Source organism: Labrus mixtus, chromosome 14, assembly GCF_963584025.1.
Source record: "Labrus mixtus chromosome 14, fLabMix1.1, whole genome shotgun sequence".
Taxonomy (NCBI): domain Eukaryota; kingdom Metazoa; phylum Chordata; class Actinopteri; order Labriformes; family Labridae; genus Labrus; species Labrus mixtus.
Genome location: NC_083625.1, coordinates 19725894 through 19751328, shown reverse-complemented (window position 1 = coordinate 19751328; position 25435 = coordinate 19725894). Strand labels below are relative to the sequence as shown.

Here is a 25435-nt window from a genome sequence, read left to right as displayed (position 1 = left end):
ACTAGTTGTACTCTACTGTATTCTGTAATATAACGTCCATAGGCTCCATCTTTCTCCAAACCCCCACACCCCCCCCTCCCCCCCGTTCTTGCTATCTGCCTCTCTGGTTTTCCCACTGGGTGGAGGAGCTATAAATTAAAGTGGGGGAATTACTGCTAACTGTTGGAATAAATTAAGGCGCTTTTGCGTCTGTAAACACCGACTGACTGCGTAATTACACTCTCACTCCCACTGAGACGCCATGGAGAGGAGGATAAGGAGAGATATGCAGCAGTGTTAGAGAGCAAGAGAGAAAAGATGAACAAAGTGTCATATTGGGGGGGGGTCAGATATTAGATTTACTCGTTCACTGAGGCCTGAAGGCTGCTTGGCCTCTCCCACAGAGCAAGGTGACTTTGTACATCAGGACATCGTGATCTCAATTATATTATCATATCTTTATATTTTAATTATGTAAGAAGAAAAAGGCAAAACAAAACACAAAATAAATCTGAATAAACCACTTGACCCAAATCCACAATGTCCTCATAAATGTGTAATTTAGGCACTTAACATTTAAAAGTATAATAAATTACATTTAACCCAAATTCAAAACTTTGTCTGTCTTCTTCCTTTAATTGGTTTACATTCTTTATTGTTATACTCAGATACCTTGGATGGAATAAATACAACTTATTCCGCAAACTAATCTCTGCAGTAGTCTTACATCTGCTGTTTACATCCGGCTGTAACTGTCGTCCCCAAGCCAAGCTTTGACGGCTGATAAAAAAATTGCCAAATGTAAAGAGAGCAGTATTGGCTCAGGCGTCTCTCAACTAGAAGGTTGGGGTTTTGATTCCCAGCTCCTTCTGTCACATGTTGAAGTCTCGTTGGGACCATACATTTCTCCCGCTACTATAAAAACCTGTGTGTGAATGGAATAGTACTGTTGGGCTCTTAATGTAACATCCTCTGCAACCATTGTGTGAATGTGGTGTGAATGTAATGTGAATGTGGGAATGTGTGAACTCGACATATAGTGTAAAATTCCCTTGAGTGGCCAGAGGACCAGAAAAGCACTACACAAATCCATTTAGCATCTATAAGCTTTATATGCCAAGCCATTCCAGAAGTGCCTGACAGCCTTTTTATGATTTAACACAATAATAGAAGACCCAGAAGCAGACTTTGGGATTTATTCAGCTTAAACAAAAATGCAAAAACAAAAGGCTTAGAGTTGTAGAATCCATTACGTAAAATATTAAAAGCACAGGTACAGCCAAATGGAAAACCACACAGGGGAAAATTTGAAGAAATTAACATGCAAGCAAATGGGAAGACAAAGGTTGTGTTCAAAATGACACTCATTTCTTACTCCCAGTTTTCTGTAGTGGACTATATAGTGAACTCTTAGGTTGAATAAAAGAAACATTTTGGACACTATTGCTCTCTCGCTGGCCGTCGATAATATCGTCATTAATGCCACACAAACTAAAACGTTTATCATCATTATGACACAGTTCGCTCCGTTAACTTTTTGTTTCTTGCATGTTTTCATTATTTCCTGTTTTATATTGTAGTTTTAACTCACCATTGTCTCTGTCTTTTCAGATCCTGTTCTTCATGTTCTCACCTTGTGTGTCATCCACGCCCTGATTACCCACACCTGTGTCTTGTTATCCTCTGACTGAAGGGGCGTGTCCAGACTGTTTTTGAGTGGGGTGGCCCAACCCAGGCACTGGTGGCATAAAGTTTGTGTGCACACACAAATCTATACATTTTATTTATTTACCTTTTCCATCTCCACTTATCATATCTACTTTTAAGACACAATAGAATGCAACATATTCTTATCAATCAAAGCTTCATTCTATAAAAACTAGTCCAAAATCTTAATACTGAGACAATATTCTTTTAGTAACTTTTAGTTTTTTCAAACAAAAGAATGTTTAAGAAAAACAATGTTTTTTGAATTTTGACTGTGTTCAGCTCTGGATTTGTTTGCTGATTGTTTGCCTTTCTGTGTACCCAACCTTAGACTGCATTAAACGGCTTGCCTTTTTGAACGCTCCCTCTGAGTCTGCATTTGTATCCACTGTGTGCCTACCTTAGTGTCACAGCAGGAAAAACTACCATTACTCTGTTCAGGTTCTAGATTTTGGTAAAAATCACACCATATTTTTCAGTTTTCTGTTTGAGCTTTGCACCTCAATGCATGATGTAATACTTTGTTAGTGACCATCGGTTGTACACTGTTTTGCACAATGCATTGTGGGATACAGTTAGTTCACTATATAGAGTATAACAATACTCGCTCAAGATATGGACAACACTACAAAATGGTGATGGCCTATAATGTTCCATAAAGTGAGTAGTGTGTGATTTTGGACACAGCCAAAAACTAAGGGGTATACACAGAGAAAAAAAAGTGGTGGGGCACATAATCACAAAGGTTGGAAAAGAATCAAAGGACTGATGTAAAGCTACACATGATGGTTAGGAAAATAGGATAGTAAAAGAGAAATTGATAAGTTAAAAAAAATACATGGAACCATATCTAAATGTGGGAAATAGTTAACAAAATGATGAGAACAAAGGAATGGTTTCAACATAGGCACTCTTGAAAACTTGGGGATTTCAGTCAGAGTGCACCTGCAATCTTCCTGAGTAGCTCTTTTACACATGCACATCACAACAGGAGATGGGAGGGACTGTACTCAGGAGGCAAGACATGAAATATAAAGAATGACTCAGAAGTAGCGGGGGAAGCAACAGAGTCCGATGCTATAATGAGAATTTTTTCCATCATATCAATGTAGTTTGACATATTCCCCATATCAACAACAGAGCAGAAAAGTGCTGGGGAACAGAACACAGAGTGAAACAGTTTTAAGACATGCATGGAGTTCACACTGATCCCATGCATACAGTCTATGGTTGTCTCATGATATAAACGTCACCACCACCTCCAGCTCTTACACAGGGATTTTTCCCGATTATATCCTGCTATCCCTTTAACATAAGCTTATTCAGACTTCATGTGGGAAATTTACTTGGGAGCTACCAGGAAAAATTCCAAGTAAAGTTGAAGTGAAAACGGTTGGTTAACGCAGCTCACCCCAAAAATCTCAGGGAGTTTTCGGGAGGTTTGTGCAAGTGTGATGCACCAAATGATAAGAATAACAAAGCATTTTGCAACTCATCAATTCAGTGATCTTTTGTTAGAATCATTTTATTTTGGCAGGCATCCTTTGTCGTTAACCGTCCGACAACTGAAACATACAATTCAGGGATGCAATGTGCTGCTTTTTTAATTCAATTGTTGTGTGCCGAGCAAGGCAAGGGTCAATCAAAACTTGATAAGCTACGGCCACACAGTCTTGAGAAATGGGCTCCACAGAAATATCAGCTGTTTTTGGATGTTTTCTAAAATGTATGAATCTTTTTCTTGGATGCTCAGAACATAGACTCTACTGTGAAATCACATGTGCTAATTACTTTTTCAAGCCAAACTTCCAAAGGCTTTTACCAAATGCAAACTATAGAGGGGTTTTCTGGAGCTACCTGTCGTCTCTTTCCATATTTAAATATTTGACTTTTTCCATCTGGAGAGAAAAGTGTTGAACGTCACAAAACCTTAGATATCATTCAGTGGAATCCTAATATGGCCATGTCGATGTGAAATCACATACAACAGTATAAAAGTTAGAAATCTGATGGAATGAGAGCCAATTCATTACAGAATTGTTGTAAGAAACAGGAACCAGGAGGCCTTCAAGGACAGCTCGGCCCTCGCTTAGCCATGTATGATGAAAACCAGGTCAATTTGATCAACACATTTGAAAACATGAACGCTTCTGTACATCCACATGAGCTGCTGACATTCGTGTCCATGGCTGTTGACATAACCAAAACAACACAACCGGCCTTACAGTCCTCTAAGTGTTTCAAAAGGCAGCCAAGCAGTCGTATAAATGAAACATAGAGTCCATAAAGCTCAGCTCACATTACTCTGGGTCTGTATAGCTGCTGTAAAAAAGAAAAAAAAAGAAAAAAAAAAGTCACCTATCAGAGCAGCTCCAATGTCTAGACCTCCTATCATGACTTGTACAGTGATTGGACAGAACGATGACTGCATGCACATGATGACAGCTGCTCTGATAGTGTGTGATACTTCTAGCTGCACATGTTTACGGCCTATGCACATTCAGCTTATAGGCAAGCATCTTCAGTCTTTCATTTCTGATGTCTACATTTTTTTCTGTAATTTGGTGGAGCACTTTGTAACCTTGTTAAGAAAGTTGTTGTTAATAAAGTTTTGAGGATAATTTAAATCAACAAGAGAGAGCCTGCTTAAAAAGACAGCTTTTAAAAAGCCTTGTCATGGTTTTAGTTATTTGACTTGCGTGCACACAATAACAGAAAGCTGCTCTGATGGGAAGTGATAGGTCATGTCTAAGGAGGATGCACATTCAGCTCAGCACTGTTGTGTGTCACACAGTTTGCCAGAGGCATGCACCTTTCACAAGCAAAGTAACAGACAACTTATTTACCAACAAGTATAGTATACAAACATAATCTGTCACAGCGTCTTTTTAATATTTTGGCAGCTTTATGTAAAGGCTGTGGATTTGCATCTCCACAGTGTATATATTTCTGGTTAGGATCTCTACGATGGATGCACACTGCATGAGATCAGTTCAACTCATCACAGCCTTGCCCTGCTGATTGCTTGATGCGTGGGTGGAGGAGTCCTACCAGCTCCCCACATGGGGGTTTTATTTACAACATATCAACAATACAAAACTTCTGTCAGTAATATAAATGATAAGACATAAATCAATCCTAGTCAGAAAGAAGTTAAAGTATACATTTGGATAAAATGCAGCTACTTCTGCTTTGCACAGCCGTCCAGCAGCTTTGTAGTTAAAACAAATACAACCTCCAAACCCTTGGGTATCGTCCTGCAATGATATATTCCCTGTGGGGGCAACAGCCAATCATTTGGCACTTCTTTGGTGCAGCCAGTGGTTGGCCATAAACCAGTAATCTCAGAAGCAAGAATGGAAGTGGAGTTTCAACACTACACCTTTGAGCAGATTGTAAGCTGCACTTGCAAAGAGATATCTGTTAACTAAAGCTTTATCGTTGTTAGATGATAGCCAGGATTGCATTACAGCTGATTCCTTTCCAATCCTTTTACTCTTGAAATGGACTGTTTACCTACTTGGAGTTGTAAAACGGTTTGTGATCCTGCACGATGCTACACGTATCTACATGTCCATGTTTGACGCAAAACATTGTGTCAGATTCTGCATTCGTAAGATGAATCTGTTCATAGAGATTCATATTTCTTTAATAATTCATGTCTTTTATCACTAGACATTTCCTGATTTTTTTTATTATATAGCTGAATTATCAACTACGGTACAGTTATCATTATTGCTGTGTGATTTCGTGGCTGCACTCCCAGCTGGTCAGGAAGGAGCTGGAGCTACAGCATGATCAGCTGACTTGATGAGAGCAACTTTTTAAAGATAACTTTTTGGGGGTTTTTGCCTTTATTTGGACAGACTAGCTGTAGATAGACAGGAAATGTAGGAAGAGTGTGATAGATAAACTGCACCAAATAGTGTCAGGATTGGGTGTTGAACCAGTGCAGCATACACTCTATCTGATCATACGGGAGTCAGTTTTACCAACTGAGCCAAAGCAGAGCGTCTTGATGTGATCAACTTTTGAAGTTTTTGATATTTCATAAAATCTCTTTACACTGCCAGCTTGAACCACGTCTCCAGGTGTCCCAGTATGCTTTGTGTAGCAAATCAACAGCTTTACAAAGATGGTGAATTAGAGGGAACTTTCCTGCCAGTCAGTTAGTGTGCAGTGGGCCTGCTGTGTGAGGCTGCACATGTTTATATCAGATAACTGTCAGGTTTCGACAGGTTTAATTCAGTTTACAGGCCTCATGTTCTCCTTTCTGTCAAGTGTGTCTGTCACTGAGAAGAGTCACACTTGTATGTTTCATATTGAGCTTGAGATCTGCTTCCTTCTTGCAAAGGAATCAGATTCATTATTTTCTGCTACACCTTCAGATGTTACAGTAATTGTTTCTCTGACATAAATTTGATGCACACAAAACGACATCAAACGCAATGAAGCTCAGGAGTGCATGATGGCAAAGACAGAAGTGAGAAACTGCATTTTTCATTTTTCAAGGTCCCACTGAATCATTAATGTCATACGTTGATGCTCTGCATTGTAATTATAAGAGCCACTGATCTCTGCTTACAGTTATGCCTTTTTCTGTCAAAAAGTCGCATCTTTAATACGGATCACATCCCAGTTTTTTTCTTAGAACATGACTGAGGGGTTAAAACCATGATGGGAATGCAGGAAACAACACATTTAGTACATGAAGAGTGAGGCTGAAGCGGTGCCACACCTAATCACACCGAGCTGACTCATGGGAAGATCTCAGGCTCGACGTGTTGGTTTTCTGATGCACAGCTGAAATGTAGGCAGCTGGTTGGAGCTCAGTCCTCCCTCGGCTCGGATCCTCCCTCAGCGAGTCCACATCACTCCAGGGACGGGGAACAGATGTCCGACCAATTTGAGGACCACTTTGAGAACACACTCGGTTGTCAAGGCTTGGACTATCGGTGCCATGATTGGACAGAACCATAAGCTGGCTGACATGCTGCACAGATCAGAGAGGAGCTCTAATTAAAAAAAGAAGAAGGAAAAAAAAAAACAACCCCCAAAAAACATCCATCAGTGTGACAAATAGGGAGAGAGAGTGAGGGCAAGTCGGAAAGTGTTCAAAATGCATATGCACAGAAACACTTCATGTAGATAGATAGATAGATCCCTCAGAAACAGGGGACCAGTTGAGTTTAAGAGAGACAGAGAGGAGGTAGAGCAATGATGAGAGGGTAACATTTGAGAAATATGCACTGTGTCTCTGTTATTCAAATGACATATAGAGGAAAAGGCTTCACAAATGTGCTCCAGCCTCCTCCTCCTCCTATAATCCTCTTCATCCTTTACGCCTCACTCCTTCTCTCCTCCTCTTCTCTACAGACTCATCCGGCAGATTGGACACATTTTTTTTTCACCCTCTCTCTCGCTCTCTTTCAGTCTTTTTTTTTTTTTTTCCCCCTCTCAGAAAATAAACCAAAGCGTCTCAGGGGCAATTTATTCAGCACAAATCGCGGATCTAGCAGAGAGGCAGCGGATTTCGCAAAAAGGTGCACGGATGAGCAAGCACGGACCGGTCCGGCGACTAATTGCCATAATAATAAGGCGCACAAGTTGGCCAGCGCGTCAGGCACGTTTTATTTCTTCGTATTAGCATGTAGCCAGTGCCGCAGCGGGGAGATAATCGGGCGGAGGGAGCAGTTACGAGAGGAGACAGAGAGGGAGAGAGAAAGGAGCTGGCAGCACATGATCACACAGGCTATCCAGTCACACATCAACCGGGGCGTTCATAATCGCTCTGGCGACAACATATGGGAATACAACAAGGCAAGACTGTGGTCACACCTGCGCGTGGAGGACACCGGAGGACCCGTGCGGGAGAAAAAAAAGGGCGGCCAAATCTGCCGGACTGTGCATGAAACACAGCCGAGAGAAAAAAAAGAAAGAAAGCGTGGAGGAAGCAGCATCCGGTAGGTGAGCTTTGATTGATGCGCGCGGACTGACAAGATGCTCTCCATCATCTCATCCTGAAAAAAAAAAAAAAAAAGACAAAAAAGACAAAAAAGAATACTCATTTAGTGTTTTTTTTTTCTGGCGCGTTATAGCCCAACAAGTAGTCTGTTTGGCACATATTGTGCGTGGTTCAGTGCAGGGGGGAAAAAAAATCGAGGTCTGTCTGGGAAACAATGCAATGCCTCTTTGCAAAATGCCACACCATTCATAAAGGATGAGGGTTTCAGTCGCGTTTAGAAGCAGTTAATTCTGGTTCCGAGGCCCAGTCTGGATTTAAATGCAAACAAAGACAAAACAGCATCAAAGCCACATGGATTACAGCAGAGACAGAGGCAGATTTAGATTCAAGAAAATGAATAAAAACAGCATATTTGAGCAACAACATGTAAGTTTAGTCGTCTAAACTATGGCGAGTAGTGCATAAGAACGAGTCATAGTCTGCATTTTTAAAAATGATGTGAAGAAAAATGCATTTAAACTATCAAGAATCAGCGTCAAATCCCCCTTTCTGTTATTCTCGGGGTGTCAAAGTTGGTTAGGCGAGTCTAAACCTGAAATCCCACCTCCCCCACCTCCACTGCCAGATTCCCATTGACTTATCTGACTCTTGGACCGATTTACTGCATATATCACTCCTGCAGCACTGCCTCCCACCATGCATGCCCATTAAATTGTCATTAAGTCGGTGAAACAGTTGGATGCAATCTAGCTGAAATCAAAACAACATGAAATAAACCCAAACATGTGAAATATGCATAAATATTGTGCTTCAGAGGATGATTCGGGGACGTGTAAGTGCACTCACTGATGTGGATGGAGTGGAAAAAATGCTTCCAGAAAGCAAAATGAGTCAAATTTTAATGCTTTTTTTGCAGCATCTTGTGTCATCAGTCGAAGAAAAGCTTCTTTCATCCTGTAGGTGCCTTGCTCAAATCTTTTGATAACAGCAGCTATTTCAAACTATTTCAAACTGACTGTCTGGGTATCAAGGGATTTTTCACAGGCTAGACACACTATAAACTATATTCCCACTACAGCTCATTAAATAGTCCCCTGTGCTAAAAATCAGGATGAAGGTTCGAGGAATCTCTGGCTAAAGCCCACAGAGGGGCACTGAAACAAAACATGGTGATGAGGACACACATGAAAAAGCGAGCTGCAGAGGCTGGGGGACGTGCCTGCTGCAATAACTTGATCTAACCTGAGCGCATGGCACACACGGGCGAGAGACAAACAGATGGCATCTCCAAAGGATCTCATCTTGTGAAAGCGGGAAAGAGAGGTATTCTTGGACGGACTTCCCTGTGACTGGCTGGCAGTGAGGCCTGTGTCTGCCAGTAATGATGGCAGCCTAGTGAATGGGCTCGCTGATTACATTGCTCAGTCATGTGACTTATACCTTTTTTTTTTAAAGAAAAAAGTGCCTCTAGTAGGTCTGTTGGTGTGATGCTGATGCTGCAGAGATGATTTGCATGGCTTCATTATACATCAATGAATAAGCAGTCCATTGGGATTTAAAAATTGGATGACCAGCTCATGCCAAACAATGCATACAGCCTCCTCCAGTCATTAACATGCTTATTGAATAGTGCAGCTTCGTTTGTAGATAAAGCTGGCTCATTGTATTGTTAGTGAGAGGTATTTATAGTAGTATGAGGGTCTTTGTGTGCCTTTGCAGCGTGCTATTTTTTTTATTTGTTGATTTGAAGTTAATCATGCAAAACCCAGATTAGAGCACAGAGGTTGTGGTTTATTTATGCGTACAATACTATTTATTGCCTGTCAGCAGGCCTGTTGTATTTGTTTATGTTGCTGTCCAGTTCTTTCAGAGTGTATTTGCAATGTTTCTACGACTGCAGGATTCAGCCACCTTAATATTACTTTATTGCATAAGAGAAAAACATAAAATATTGGTTATTTGTTTCAGAAGATTATCCGATGGTCAACAAGGGCAAAAGTGCAACAACAGCCTATGAGAAAAAATAGGTGGTATATTCGAATACATACAAAAGTAAAAAACAAATGCAACAGCTGCAACATGCTGCAAAAGAAAAAAAAACTATCTGCAAAAAGCCATGCACAGCAAATGCACTGCAAATACTTCAAAACATTACACACAAACCCAGAAGATAAATACAACTGAAAAACGCTGCATGATACATTGGAAGTGTCAGGACTGTAGGGGTGATGATTGGAACAGCTTAAGAGAGAGTGAGAGAGAGAGAGAGAGAGAGAGAGAGTGAGAGCAGGCAGAGATTTTTATTGCTCACTGTATTTGTTTTGGACTTTTACGTGTGTCTTTAAATCTGCATCTCTTCTGACTCTGCATCCTGTTCATCCCTCATGTAAAATCGTTTGGTCTGTAGCAGCACGCCCTTGTTGGCCACTTTACTAACATCTTCGCTTAGCAGCTGTGTACTAAGCACTATAATGTGTACGGAGCTACTTAATATTGCATTTCGCCTGTGGCTTTCTTTCAATAATGACCGTCTTACTTGAGTGTGTCTTACTTGGCAACCTGTAGCCGATCAAAGCCTCTTCTTGTTGCTGCCAGTGATAAGCCAGTCCCAAATCATTAGAGCCCATTTCGACTGGCTGTGAATGAAAGGTAACATTGCTGACTGACTTATTGATGTTATTGATGTTTGACTGATGTCCAGCGCAGCCTATCACCTGACACCAGCAGGTTTTTTTTTTTTGAAGGAATAAGAATCCAAAATTATTATTTTTTGCCTAAATGTTTTCACATGAAGACTTTTCCCTTGGTATTTAAGGTAAAAACACATATAGAGATTATTTTGAACAGGCTGAAAACAGTAAAACAGGGGTCGTCAACCTATGTCTTAACTCATCGTTCTCTGTTTTACACTGCCTTATTCCGCTCATTGTTACCTTCCAAATGGTGCACTTTCAGTCCAGTTTAACTTCCCTCAGCGGCAGCACTTCTCGCTCAAACCAGGAATATGTGAACTTCTTGTCTATAAAACATAATAGCGTAGCCATTATCTTCATGACAGCACAGTCATTACAGGAATGACAGCTTTCCCGCTCCCCATTGTTGCCATTAGAGTTGAAAAATTGATGGTTTGCAGAGACTGTGCTGGGCAGTAGGTGGAAACTTGTCAGAGCAGACTGGAGGTGGACTGAACAGCAGGATTAAAACAGCTTATAAAAACAAGTTCAGATTGGTTTTGAAGGAAGTACTGACATTCACTATACACTCAGATTGTTAATTGTGAGGTAAGTCATACCATGGACCCTGCAGGGTTACTTTCACTGTCATAGTAGTAAAACACTGATAACAGAAATGCACCAGTACTATCCTCTATAAGAAAAAAGGGAATTATGCAAGCATTTATTCAGAAGAGATGTATAAAACGTCTCTTCTTTATGAAACATGGAAACACTTTCCAAAGAGTACAAAATATATAATATATATATAAAATATATTGAAGTAAATCTAGACTAATGCATGACTCACACCCATTTTAATGCCTACGTGGGATGTGTCATGCTTGACTGTTTGTCCCCATTACAGCTGATCAAGAGTATCTGACTTTATGTTCAAACTACATTTAACAGTAAGTTATCAGTCAATTAATGTTAATTTATACATACTTTATTACATTACACTTGATATGTGGTCAAACTAGCTTGATACCAGCTACATATATGAATCTTATGTCAGATCTTTGTATTTGCTCAGTCACTCTGATAGCAGAACAGCACACATTCACCTACAAAACGTAAAGGTTTGATTTGAATGCAACATGTCAGATGCACACATATAATGAAAAATAGAGACTTTTTTATTTATGTTAAACTTTTAAATGTAACAGGTTTTTTTTAAGAGAAGTATTGCCATTAGAGATAAAACATCTATTTTATTTTAAGAGAATCATCAGACTAAGAATAAACAGACCAACAACAAGCTAATATCAGACAATCAGACAATATAATACAATAAGCAGCACTGAGCAGTAAAGCATCAGCACACACTGGTCAGATGATCCTTATTCTTGGTTTTAAAATCTTCAAAGATGATCAAATGCTCTGCTTTAAGGTGACTTTGTTTCTCAGACTAACATGAGGGAGCAAAACATTGAAAGCACTCTCAGCGACTAAATCAGTTTGTGATGAGCCCAATGCTCTGGAGAGTTTCAGGAATCAGTAGTGAACACAAATCATATCACGATGCACACATTTATAGGAAGGTATTAACTTCTCTCAACAGTAGAACTATTAAATATGACCTGATCACAATAAGTAGTGACACGATGCATGTGGTTAATGAGAAACATCCTCCAAATCTTCACACGCCTGCACACTTTAAGCATGAATTGAATATATTTGAGTTATCCTGGTTGTAAGACGTTACAAGAAGCAACACCAAATTATGATTCAAAACATTATTTTGTATTTATATATGTATATTATATACGGTATAGAAAACACACTTTTGGGTGATTTTTTAAGCAAATATGTCTAATATTTTGAATGTTCCAGTTTAAAATGTGTTGATTTGTTTATTTTTATTCCCTTTAGAAATGAAAATGCTTGGGGAGTTTTTAAAATAATTTTGGCATCCGGATGGTTTGGTAAGAAAGTCATTTGAATTTTTTAATTAATTGAATAAATTTGATTGAATATTGAATTAATTTGATATCATATTGATAAAAAAACGTTCTGACATGGAATAGATTAGTTTAATAATCGTTAAAATAAACTAAGCCATTGTGAAAGTAATTCTTATTCTTATTCTTATTTATCATTCTAAATGAATATTCTGTGGCAAATGTGTTGCTCAAGTTAATATCTTTAGGAGACAAATAAAACAAAGCTACAGATTTTGATTCATTGACCTTTTAATCTTTTTAGAGATCCAATTTCTGTAAAAACGTCCATTGACATACATCCGTTTTTAAAGGAATTCATCATATTCTGAATGGATTTCGCCTCCCACTGTGTTTGCTGTTTTAATGAGAGCCGTTCTTGAGCCATTCGCGTTTTTGCAGCAGCAGGAGCAGAGACACAGTCTCTCTCTTCTCCAGTGAAAGCATCAGAGAGGAGAGAGAGGAGGAGGAGAGGAGGGAGGGAGGGAGGGAGGGAGTGCTTTCTGGAACCAGTGGGGCCTTTGGTGTTGGTACCCTTGCCACAGGCCTGCGCTGAGCTGGACAGCCTCTATCTTTGGCCATGACCACAAATTAATTAGTTATACATTTAGAGGGTAAACAGCACTTTGAACCACTGCTGACAAAAGTGAGGCTCATTGGATCCGTTTCAGTCAGCTGGCTGGGAGAGCAGAGAGGGGCAGCTTGTGACTGGATGTGGTATCTCTACCTCCAGTTAATGAAGCAACCGCATCTCACAATGTCGCCCTTTCTCTTTGCATGTTGTAAATTATTTCATTGTGATGGTAAGCACCTATTAACTGAATTTACATGCAAATGAACGTGTTGCATCATCTTCTTTGTGTGAGTTTTTGAGCAGCCATTAGTGTATTTCATTGGAGAAGAGTTGGCAACGCCATCCTTCATGGATTTATCCAGACATTTATTGTAAACTTCCTGCCATCTTGTGCAGCAGACGCCGGAGTTTTATGGCTGCTATTTATTTGGCGGAGTGGGAAAGACGATATCAGCACATGCACAACCAAATCCTTCCAAGGCGAATAAAACACAGACATCAAATAGTTTCCAATTGTTCCTTAATTACTGTTGATTGTTGTAATACTAATTAGCATCAAATATGAAATGCTAATCAATCATATTAACAACCAGAAGGTTCAATCACTTTTTACCCAATCTGGTAATCATTTAAAGAGTCAGTTTTGTGCAAGTAATTCATATAATATAAGAAATAAAAAGAACAATTTTTGTACATCAGCGGCTCAAACACAATCATACCCAGCACTTAAAGCCAACCATTGCTTTGTATTGGTTTTATTTCTGCAGCTAGCATGTCATTTAACAGTCAGTGAAGAAAAACACAAGTGCTGCGATGCATGAAATGGACATTCAAGCGTGCCTTTTTACATGCAATTTACAATAGTCAAACTGTAATGAAGTCAAGCTCTGAAAGCATGTAAATATAATGACCGTATGTTATTACACCTTTGACACTATCCAGGCTGTTCATTTGTGCTGATGCTCCTTTAAGTCCTGAAATAGGGTCTGTATTAGCTGTTGAATCAACAATCACATATTTTACCTTCATAACTTTTGAATATGTAGTCCGTCTTTATTTCAACAGACTGAATCAAGTTCATGAACAGGAAATCAGTTCAGTTAGGTGTCTGTACGAAGAACAGGAATGCCAAGATCCTCGAGTTATTAAGAACCGAGAAAATACGACATCACCCAGTCAGACACTACAGGAGAAATATCTGTGTCATTCTTCTGAATCTGAACAAGGCCAATGACTGGTTTTTCACATCTCTATCTACTAAAGATAGTATCAGTATAAACTGGCCGGGTTGTTTGACGTAGATTAGATAGATTCATGGTGATGTTGGAACAGAGTGCGATTGAGCGGTATAATTCACATTAGGTTGCTTCGGAGTCGTTGTAGCCTGCAGCTGGACAAAATGCGTGTTCATGAGGAGCCTAGATCAGTGATTTCCCACCCATGGGTACTCAAATACCAGAGGGTATGTTGATACACACGCTAAGGGGTTTGAAAAGCGAGAGTGTGGAGTAGCTCAGTCTTTCAATGAAATTTGATGTTACGATACTTCCTCATTTGAAATCCAATACCTAGATAATGCGAGTGAGATATAAAAAGCAAGCGACATAGAAGAACAGTGAGGATGAAACGGCATGAAGGAGAAATGTTTGAACAGATTGCTGTGCTTAATGTTATAAATTAAGAGTTAACATTCAGTTAATAGTTTGCTAAAAGTCCTTAATGAAGGGTTCAATGTTGGGTCAATGCAGGGGTCAGCAACCTTTCCCATCATAAGAGCCACTTTCTCCCCCTAAAGAATCTGTCTGAAGCCGCAATTTGAAACTTTGAATGAAGCTTATGCAGCTTCACATTCACATTACTAATCGATCTAAATAAGCATTTCTTGATATCTCTCTTTTTAAAGGTTTATTTTTGGGCTTCCCACGCCTTTAGAGACAGGACAGTGGTCAGAGCCATAAATCAGTGAGAGAAAGAGAGAGAGAGAGAGAGAGAGAGAGTGGGGAATGACATATGGGAAAGGAGCCCCAGGTTGGACCTGAACCTTGCCCGCCCGCCTGGAGGGCCGCAGCACATGGGGCACGTGCTAACCACTAGACTACTGGCGTCCCATTCCTTGATATCTTTAACCACATTACATGCAACAACTGTTCAGCAGGTGATTTTCCTCCATCACACGCTGCTGTATGTCTGTCTGTAGAACATACAGAAATAAGGAGGGATCAGACACATATCAGCGCTAATCAAACAACAGAACCAACTATCTTGATGAAGAAAAATATTCTACATGATATTATTTAACAGGTTTTTTGTTTTTTTTTTGGGGGGGGGGGGGGGCTTTTTGTGCCTTTATTGGAGAGATAGGAAAGTGGATAGAGTTGGAAATCCGGGAGAGAGAGAGAGTGAGGAATGACGTGCAGGAAAGGAGCCTCAGGCGGGATTTGAACCTAGGCCACCCGCTTGGAAGACTACAGTCTCCATACAAGGAGCACGCACACTAAGCACTGCGCCACTAGCTGCTGTTATCAGGGTCGGGCAGAGTGAAACGCGTGATTGGTTGAGTGACTGAGAGAGATCGAATGGGAGTGGAAGACAGCAGGGATGTTGAGAATCTGACAGCATGATTATATTCAACATCATATAAGGGGCAAAATTCAAAACCTTCAGGGTTAAAGCAACACCCTCCAGATTCACCCTGCATCTCAGAGCTCTGAGAGCCAATGCTCTGATATTTTATGAAATGTTTCTTTCACATACGCCCGGTCTGCGAATGGCTTGTCTTACCATTTCCTGAGCTGCCACCGGACTTGCAGCAGTCGCAGAGTTTAATGGAGTATTAATCTATTTCTGAAACGTACCTTTTGCTCTGCTCAGCGTTCCCCAGCAGTGCAGCAATCTCTCTCTATTGTTCTCTCACAAAATGCATTGTGCTTGTTTTGGAAGTGTCTCTTAAATTACTTTTTATTGCTTTTAAAATTTCTGGCAACAGATTGGCTACCTAGACTGGAAAGAGGCTGTTGCCCACAGTGTTGCTGAGGCATGTATGAAACACATTAACATTTAAGAAGAAAGATATTAAAAAGAGTAGAACCCTAATAATATAATGAAGGACTGCACACACTTAGAGAATTTGAAACACTTGGAAACAACCATAATAAATGAAAATCAAATGTAGAAAAAAAAAGTTGCCTTTTCCTTTTTTTGCAAAGCCACAGGGAGCTGACTGGTGAGAGCAACAGGGTGCCTACCCTCGACTTAATATACAGGCTCCAGCTGAACGAGCCCAAAGTATTCTGATTAATCAGCCTCTTCAAACAGTAATGGATACAGTTATTATACAAATAGGCCTGTAGTAGTAACAATGCTATGCTTAATGAATAAACAGATAAATATACTGTATCAATGACTAAAGTAACACTTAATGCAGGCAAGAAACGTGTTAGAAAAACAAAAAGAGCATCAAAAAAGTGGGCAAGATATAAGCTATAAGGCAAAGAACAAAAAAACAAAGGGCCTTTAATAAAACCTCTGCGTAACTCAGGGTCTCTCCTCTCTTCCCTCCATCCCTTGAAGATGGTTGTCATATATTGCGCAGGAGGTGCGAGATGTGTGCTCAGTTGGGCACAGCTCACTTTGGCACGGGCGCTCAGGCGACACACTCGGGCTATTGTTGTGCACACCAGGCAGCTGGTCAGACATGTATCTGGCCCCTAAACTTTGTCTATTGAGATAAGTTCATACACAGTCAGCGTAGAGAGACACTCCCTCTCTAATTAAAAGTCAAAAGCTATCGTCCTCCGCGCTTTAATAATAAACCGATATTGATCCATTAAGAGTTTTTTAAAAATAGAAGTTATATGACTGTGTTCTGAAAAATACTGTATTGGTCTCTACCATCCATAGCAAAACAACAAAACAGGATTATTACTTTTATTGATCATTACATTTGAATTGGGCAATAAGGTCAGCATGTTTTACTCGTGTGTGATAATTAATATGAGGAGAGAAACATCATAATCAGGTTCTTTAAAAGTCGAAAATAAAAAAGAGGCTAAAGGAAGGGGGAAGCCGTTTCAACTTCTGATATCAACGGGTCAATCCAAAATTGGAACCCTTGCGCTGCGCCTGAGCTGAAGTAAATAAATCATTGGTTAAATGTAAATGCATGTTATCTAGCTAAACTGGCAAAGTAGGCTAATGGATAAGTGTTGAAATGGATAAGTAAGACTTTTAGGCAAAGATTATCAAGTTTGTTAAAATTGAATATTAAAAAGAATCTGGTTAAAAAAAATGGATACAAACAATAGAATAATGTTCAAATAATCATCTAAATGTGAACACCTTTTGGGTGAAAGTGATAAAATGTAAGATGATACACTGAATGCACTGTGGGACTAACATGGAGAACTAGAAATAGAGACCAAGCTTAAGGTACTGGATAAATGTATATATATTGCTAAAATGATTTGATAAACAGTTCAAATATAAAGCAAAAAATAGTAATGGATGAATGCTTGAATAGTAAGCTTTTAGTAATGGATAAAGAGTTTCAGATACATATTTAAGCTGAAGAACGGAGTTCATACTCAATGTCTTTGAGTTGAAAATTTAATTTTCCCTTCAATATTTAAGAGATTTTTAAAATGACATCCTGTGAACTCTAATACTATTAGAGTTCATCTAATCAGGAAACCTTACATGTTAAAACCCGGTATTGTAGACGAACCTGTTGTAGCTCAACTCTATACATAGATACTCCTACAGATCATATCCAATCACGGGCTTTGGTAAATATGTAAAAGATGTGAGGTGTAAGCTTACATCCTGAAATTGAATGTAATCCAGTGCAGGTGCAAAGAAGAGGGATCATTATTTTCATGATATCACCATAAAGAGGAGACAGGAACCGCTCGCACTCCCCTGCTATGCTTCAGTCTTGCTGTGTGTGCAGTGCATATCATTCCCTGATTATATCAGCAATGATGCTGACATATCAATTTACTGTGGTTTCAGGCCAAAGGAACATAGCTTCCTGCATTCATTTTGTCTCAATGAGTATTTGAGAAGAAAACTCTCAATTTTTTGTCTTTGAGAAACACGACGCAGGTTTAAGGTTGTGAGTGCCTTACGTTGTTTCAGCATGCAGAGCAACCTGTTCATCTTTAGATGTAAGCCCCATGCAGATGAAAGCTGCTGGGTCATCATTGCCCAACATACAATATAGTTTTTACTTTTAAAAGCAGTATCGTCTCCTAGAGTCCCTGAACTGAATGTTGAATAACAATATGTGTGCGAACAGACATCAATAGCTTGCAGCTGCCTATGAGAGTGCACTGAGATGGAATAAAATCACAATTCTTCTATCTCAAAAGAGCCTCTGTTGCTCTACTACAGCCCATTTTATTTCCTCCTTCATACATTACACTGCTGGAGACTGAAAGAACAAACCAAGTTCTCACTCGATTTTCATTTGTCCTTTATTGTAGGAACAGGATTTGGGTACAGAGATGCAGGTGATATAACGTTGGGGATATTCAATACAGTTATTAAAAAATACAAACAGTCTACCTGCTTCTTGGAGCACACGTTTCCCTTTGGAAATACCAGTGTGTTTGAAATGTGAATCTTAATTAGTTTTTTCCTGCCTGTAGAATTTATTAATCTGAAACACATTTTAAATGATATATCTCATAACACAAAATGGAACAAGACCCATTGTATTTCAAAACATACCGCTTGAGTATAATGAAAATACAGCTTTGAAGATGAGTCATCCTTGTTTATGGACATGCTGAAATGGATTTGTGAATAATTGTTCATGTCATGTTGCTTCAACAAATCTCGTTGTACGTAGGCGAGCTTGCTTGAAACATGCTGACTGTTATCTGCATGAATGGTTTCGAAAAATCTCCCAGTCGTTATATTTTGGAAAACTGCGTGAATGTGAAAGCTGAATGAAAAAAGAGTTAATGTTAAGTCTTTAGATGAGACAGGAAGCTTTCTGAGGAACAGCAGTTTCGACATTTGTTAATGTCTGTTAATCAAGCAGAATCCACAGAGTGTGACTTTTTTATGATTAAGTGATCTGTTAACCTGCTTGTGTTCTCTATAAATCACAGAAAAGTCAAGTTTTATGTCTCATGAAAAAAATGTTTGGTTAGAAAACACATTTGTGGATTTTCATGTATGTATATTGTCTGAATCAGTGGAGCTGCAGATTGCTGCTCAGTTGTCATTTGTAAGGGCCAAAGATTAAATATTAATGTTTCCCATGAGGTGGAATATGAGCAAGTTATATCTGCGTGTGTCGTGCCCAGTCGTGTAACATAAAAGACTTCAAGGAATGTATTAACCTATAAATGTGCTGCAGCAGCGAGGAAGAACATCAAGGAACTGTATGTCAAATCCGATGTACAGGATGTGCTGATACACAATTTTTTCAACAAAAAAATGTAACACATATGCTGCTCACACTTTTTCTTGAGTAACTAAGCTGAAACGGTCTCTCTGCAGCGCTGTGACTTCAGCTTGATTGATGGTCCCAAAGTCATCGAGAGAAGTCATGACATTAGATTTAGTACAGTGTGTGGTTAGTGCTGCGGGCTCCATTATGGGTTCACAGCAGTCGTCATTCATCAGACAGAAGCAGAAAACAAGCTTTTCTTTAGAATGGACTGTCCTTTTCTCTGCTGGTAATTGCATTTTACTTCTTTATGGAACGAGACGGTGCATCTTTGAAAATCTGATTGACTCCAGTTGATCACTCACAAATCAACATGACAGAATCCATCATTCCTTTTGATTATACCTCTATATTTTAAAGCACAGTATGCACGGAAGTATGCGCACAAAAAACAAGCTGTTTTTTATGGTCGACTATTTTTTATTCCAAAGGGTCAGCTCCAAAGGGACAGCTCGATCTTAGACCCTAAGCTTCAAAATATGACAATCTAGGTTCCACCCAAGCGGCAACCTCCAGTCTTGAAAAATGAAGCCAATAAGGAAGTGCAGCTTGAGGCTGGCTCCAGGAGCCCCGGAAGTCACAAACACATCACAGCCAAAAAAGCAATTTTGTCAGCAGAAATTAACACGATAACAACCTGGTTCAAATAAACTAAATAAGATTTTTTTTTTCAGATGGCTCCGTTTTGATTTAATGAATGATCCAAAGTTAGGCACGTAGCTGACGTGATTGACAAGTGGGCATGATGTAACAGTGTGTCATAAAGCTTACAACCCGCCTCAGCTCCAGCTCTTAGACTGTCGTTAGGTTGACTGAAAGTTAGGCTGAGACAGGATTTCCAGCATTGCGGCTGCTGCCAATGAGCCTTTGGAGCCCCCTGTTGTAAACAGATGGGTGACATCACTCAGGTGTCGCCCATTAATATTAAAAGTATGGTTCCACCTACAGCAAGTTTGGTATGTCAGGGCTACACAGTCAAGTTTGCTCCACCTTCATTTTTATATGATATGTAATCACATTTAACGACACAAAACAGTTCAATTTTATTTAGTTTTGGCACAAAAACAATTTGTTAGTATAAGAAAAAAGATCATGTTTAGGGGTTAGTTGGGTACAAATGTACACAAAGTAGTTATTTAACTAACATATAATATGTAACTAATGCACTGTAAAGGACCAAAGATGTCTGCCTATACACAATATATTATTTTAAGATGTATCAGAGGTCAACTAAGGGAGTGTTATTTGAGTCTCAGGGATACTAGGAGCTTAACATATGGACATGTGTGAAGGTAATTTTGTGTCGACTAGATAAAGGTGACAATGTGTTTAAAAAGCAGACATAACACACTTTGTGCTTGGTGGATTTAGCCATTTCAATTCAATTTCAATTCCATGTGTAATATGTTGCAAATTGAACCCACAATAAGCCAATCTCGTGTTGTCTGTTGTCGTGTGTCCTGTGGTCTCTTATTCATGTTACAGAAATGGTCGCAACAGTTTGGTATGTTTTTAGAGAGCACTGACCCTCGATGACACTGGCTCCACTATTTTTTGGTCATGTCAGGCTGGTGAACCACAATCTTGGCAGCAACTACAGCCTTTGTGGCTTTCTTGGGTATTTTGCCTCCAGCTGTCCTGACTGTGCTATCTGAGTAAGAAATGAATCTTCACTTCTTGGGAAAACAAGGTCAAAGAGGAATACAAGACCATAGTCCCTGATCCAACAGAGCGTTAGACAAACACAGTCAGTCGCACTTTCTGCCTGACAGTAGTTGAAGATGGATGCTTACTGTTGGAAACTCTTATAATACTCAGAGGTGACCAGACTTGGGTCAGTAAGTTGAATAGAGCCTGGAAAGACTACTGGTTAAATAACTGAGCCCAAGAGGAGAATGTTCAAAATTGAGGTGATGACATGAAAGATATACTTTTCTGTTTGACACGTCATTTCTTCTTTGCCAGTCTTCAATGAATACTTCTGTGGAATACCTTTCAATGATGAGATGTTAGATTAGTTTGGGAAATTTAAAAGAAGTCAACATTGAATTATGGCTCCAGTCATATGTTGATTTAACCTATCCATGGCACCTATACCTTTACCCCAAGTGGACCTTTGTGCTCTTTATACAACTACACCTGCCTTGAAGACAGGGTCCACAAACTTTGGTAAATGGGTATACCTACAGCTACACATTTTGACAAGCTGACATATTTAATGACTTGAGAGTGAGAATATTTGGTCTGGTTCATACCATGGAAAACCCTAGAGTGCACTCATTGAGCTAATGCATTAAGAATCCCAGTGTTGTGGCCTGCATACTTAGTGATTTTGCCATAAACATGACAAATGGTTTGTCATTTTCCTCCTCAGATCACTCTCTTTTCTCTACCCTCTCTCCCTCGCTCTCTCTTTCTTCCCCTTACGCATTGTTTTCTCCTTTTTCTCTTTTATGTCGACCTCTCTCATCTTTTGGAGCCATGTTTTGTGGCATCATCAGAGAGACAAACGAGAAACAAGAGAGAAAAAATGCCTCGGGGCTCTTGTCCTCACATCATCATCACTCCCTTTATCTCCCCCATCCTTTTCTTCCCCCCTCGTTTTCTCCCCTCCATCTTTCTGTCTTCCTGAGTGACAGCTGGCAGCCAGTAGGGTACAGTGGGCATGCCAACCCAAGTGCAGATTTTTGCCAACTGACTTGGGAAAATACACATTTTAACGTGACTGACTCATGCGTGCTGTTGCTGCCCTTTTTCTGGATCGCTCAGACGCTTGATGCAGTGCACATTACACTGGCTGCTGCCCACAGAGCTTTGTGGTCATTAAAACATGCAACAGTACCTTCACAGACGGCCCGTAAATGAATCCAGAGGGACGCACTCGAGGCAGAGGCCACACAGGCAGCTGCCATAAAAACAAGCAATGAAAGATGCCTCACTGGGGGAGGAATTGATTGGTAAAAACAATCACTGGTGGGCTGATTTTAGAAATATGAAGATTGATTGACAGCCTAAAATCCATTCCCCACGTGTTTACATATTCTGCTAAAGATTAGAGATGCTCTGATAGCATTTATTTCGTTCAGATATTTTTCCTGATTCTCAGACTTAGTTTATGCTGATTTGCACCCCACTAGTGCTTGATTGTAACAAGAAAAAATGTAAGTATTTTTGTACTTTTATTGATCATATCGACTTTATAACGAAGCTTTTATTGATTTGATAGAATTACTATCTGCTGTGTTCTCAGACCTAGTGACTTTAAGGAAACCAAAGTCAAGACAAGAGAGTGATGGAGACTCTCAAATATTTTAAACAAGAAAATACTTTATTATGTTTTAACAGTATCTACCCTTAATTTAAAAAAAAGCCTTAAATAGGAAAACTGGAATCTGACTTTTTGCTAGCTTTGACTTAATTTACACCTTCGCTAGCAACACATAGTTTTTCTTAGTGGCTCTATATTAGGGGCAGCAGTAGCTCAGTCTGTAGGGACTTGGGTTGGGAATCGGAGGGTTGCCGGCTCAAGTCACAGCACGGACCAAGTCCGGGAATCTGTCTGGTGGCTGGTAGAGGCGCCAGTCCACCTCCCGAGCACCGCCAAACCCCAAAAAACTGCCCTGGAGCCCTCGCTGTGGGCAGCCCCCTCACTCCGAAACCTCTCCGGTTTGTGTATGTGTGTATTTTGGCCAATGTGTGTTCATTAAACAGAGTGTAAAACCAAATTTCCCCTCGCGAGATTAACAAAGTATGAATACATTATTAATAGTAACAGCTGTAATATATATTAGTGACTTGCCTATTTACCCAAAACTGCATTTTAGACACTCTCAGAGCCATTTCTTATACTTTCGATGGCATTAATTAATCTCCACTTTGTGGTTTCTTGGGTTGTTTTTCCTCCTTTTTTTGTCCTCATAAATAAGAAAAAAGTGGTGCTTGCCTTTGAATTCAGGAGCTTCACACAGCAAAAAAGTAGACATCTACTGTAATGATTCTGCAATATGCAAACACCCCCTTTTACAAACAGCGAGATGTGAAAACCATCACATAAAATCCAGCTTCACACTACATACAGAACACAGATACAGAGCTGAGATTTACATGTGGCACGCAGGAGGATCAGCAGTTACCATGACTATTCTTTCATTACTTACACAATTTGTTCATTCAAGGATTTCCCAATGGCAGACAGCTTTTTTTATTCATCCTTTCACTCTAAATGGGAAGTGACATTTGGGTCAGATTATGTGAATTTAACAGCTCTGAAATCCAGGACCTGATTACTGTTGTTTGAGGGTCTGATTGCAGAATTTAACAACAGTTTACGAAGCTGCAGAGGTCAGTGATTGCAAAGAAAAAAAATAACAAGGCTCAAGATTGCAGAAAACATTCATAAAGAGAAAAAACAAGACATGTGGCATACAACACACACACACACACACACACACACACACACACACACACACACACACTGGATATATGTGTGTAATCTGGGATTATTCTAGTACAGAAGGAGGGCATGTCCAGGACTCTAATGGCTGAGAAATACAACATAGAAAGAGAAAATAGACAAAACACAAGGCTCCGACTTGGACCTGAAGGGATAAAGCGAGACAGGCGGTAATGAAAAATAAGGGATACAGAGATTTGTTGTTTTGCTTTGAAGGAGGAGAGAGACAGCGCGAGAGAGAGAGAGAGAGAGCAGAGTGTGAGACAGAAACACCAGAGACAATAATACTCCTGGAAACCTTAGCAGCCTTTCTCTCTCACACACACACACACAAACACACACACACACACACACACACACACACACGTACACACACACACACACACACACACACACACACACACACACACACACGCACACACACGCTCAGACTCACACACACACAAACACACACACGCACACACACGCACACATGCACATACACACACACACAATGTTGCTCTTGCTATTAGCACCTGCATGAGGTGTCAGCATCCAGCAGTCTAACTCTGATCGTTGCTTCAATAAAAGCTGTTACAATTGTATAATAAGCAGAACAACCATACAACAACAACATAACCTTAATAATACAGGTGAAAGTATGCGTCTTTACATTTCATTTTTGATAAATTGATTTATGAGACTGAAAAAGGCTAATTGGCGGGGGCATGTGTCAGGTCGGGACATTCTTCTTGAAATGGCACAAAAATAACCTTAGATGTCTGTAACAGAACTCAAATGAAAAGTCCAATAATGGAGCGATTGTCGGGAACTTACATGACAACATTTTAATAGTAGATGAAAAGTCTGAGTCATTTTTCGAGCCAGGAGATTTTGGCTTCCCTGATGTGATTGTTCTTGTTTTGTATAAAAAAATGGATTTTCTTCTGGTTATAATGACCGTTTTCACAATCTGCTGATATTTTATTTAACTATCCAACAATTATTTAGACAAAAACAGATTCATAAATTAGAATCCATTCTTTCTTCAGCTCAAACCAAGACTTGTGTCTTTTTTTTGTGTTATCACACTGTGTCTTTGTTGATGACAAAGAAAGTGGAGACAGTGGTGAAAAAAGGCGAGGTCCATTCGAGATAGGTTACAGATTTTAGGGATACGAAATGTTTGAAGACAAGTGGACAAGAAATCACATCTCTACAAAATTAACAATGTAGATTATGTACTTCTATTTAAGATCACACTTTAACATAATTTACACTCTGTGTTCAAACGTATATTCCTATGTTTCTGAATTTTAATTTGCTCTTGATAATTGTGTTTCTTGTAGTAATTATCAAAATCTGATGAAATGCCAGTCAGGATTCTGGATTTTTCATTGATAAAATCATTTCATAACTTGAATTTATCCTTATCATTATTGACCTTCATGGCCCTTTAGCTTCTGTTGTACAGAATAAAGGGATAGGGACCATTTGATGTCAATGTTTTTAATCAGGTGAACTCAAATCAATTGAAGAGTTTAAAACATTAATGAGAAATAAAACGCATTACTAGCTCCAGTCCTAACCTGCACCTTCTTTAGTAAAATTACTAATATCTGTTTGTCTTTTTAATCCAAATGAAACATGAGCATTGTCAGTCT

The 25435-nt window shown here is 39.5% G+C and overlaps 1 protein-coding gene across 2 annotated transcripts in view; it reads left to right on the top strand.

Annotated features, from left to right (window-relative positions):
* The first annotated feature begins 7065 nt into the window (after positions 1 to 7065).
* Positions 7066 to 25435, top strand: part of flrt1a (fibronectin leucine rich transmembrane protein 1a) — a 51364-nt gene continuing 32994 nt past the window's right edge. Inside the window, exon 1 of one of the 2 annotated variants that reach the window (XM_061055674.1) lies at positions 7066 to 7649. The gene's annotated coding sequence lies outside the window, so the exon portion shown is untranslated. Of the gene's footprint in view, positions 7654 to 25435 lie in introns of both variants that reach the window. The other variant, XM_061055675.1, reaches the window with a different exon arrangement.